The following is a 618-nucleotide window of genomic DNA, read 5'->3' on the forward strand; positions in this document are numbered from 1 at the left end:
GTCTCTTCATCATCATCATCATCATCATCGCTGCTGGTTTTCATCACTTCCATCTGCTGAATGAACGCCGTGAGTCTGACAGGCGAGCAGGCGTCGTGTTTGAGCGCATGATGAAGTGCTTACTGTGTGTGTGTGTTGTGTGCTAATGAGTGTGTGAGCCGGACTCCCGCTGCTCTGGAATAAGAGCCAGATTCAGCACCTGCAGGAGAAAGAGAGAGAGAGACAGCTGAAACCCTCCTGATGAAGAGATTACAGAAATCAAACGCTAGTCTGCCATATTAACTCTCCAACATGACCGCAAACACATGCCATACACACCGCTGCAGGCTCTGATAAGCTGCCCTGATTATGTTCACATGAGTGTGTGTGTGTGTGTGTGTGTCTTTATTGAGTGTGCGTGTTTATATATATATATATATATATAACAGCCCCCTGGTGCAGCAGAATGTCAGGAATGTTCTAGAATGCCAGTTGCAGTCGGAGCTCAGAACTTATTACTAACAGGTGAGAGAACATGAGTGTGTGCTGATGCCAGAGCCTCACCTGCAGAGAGACAGACAGGTGAACGTGTTGCTGCCTGTCTGACAGATTCTGCTGGAGCGCGTTAATCCCTCTCTC

Source organism: Sinocyclocheilus rhinocerous, unplaced genomic scaffold, assembly GCF_001515625.1.
Source record: "Sinocyclocheilus rhinocerous isolate Xijiao unplaced genomic scaffold, SAMN03320098_v1.1 scaffold2648, whole genome shotgun sequence".
Lineage (NCBI taxonomy): Eukaryota > Metazoa > Chordata > Actinopteri > Cypriniformes > Cyprinidae > Sinocyclocheilus > Sinocyclocheilus rhinocerous.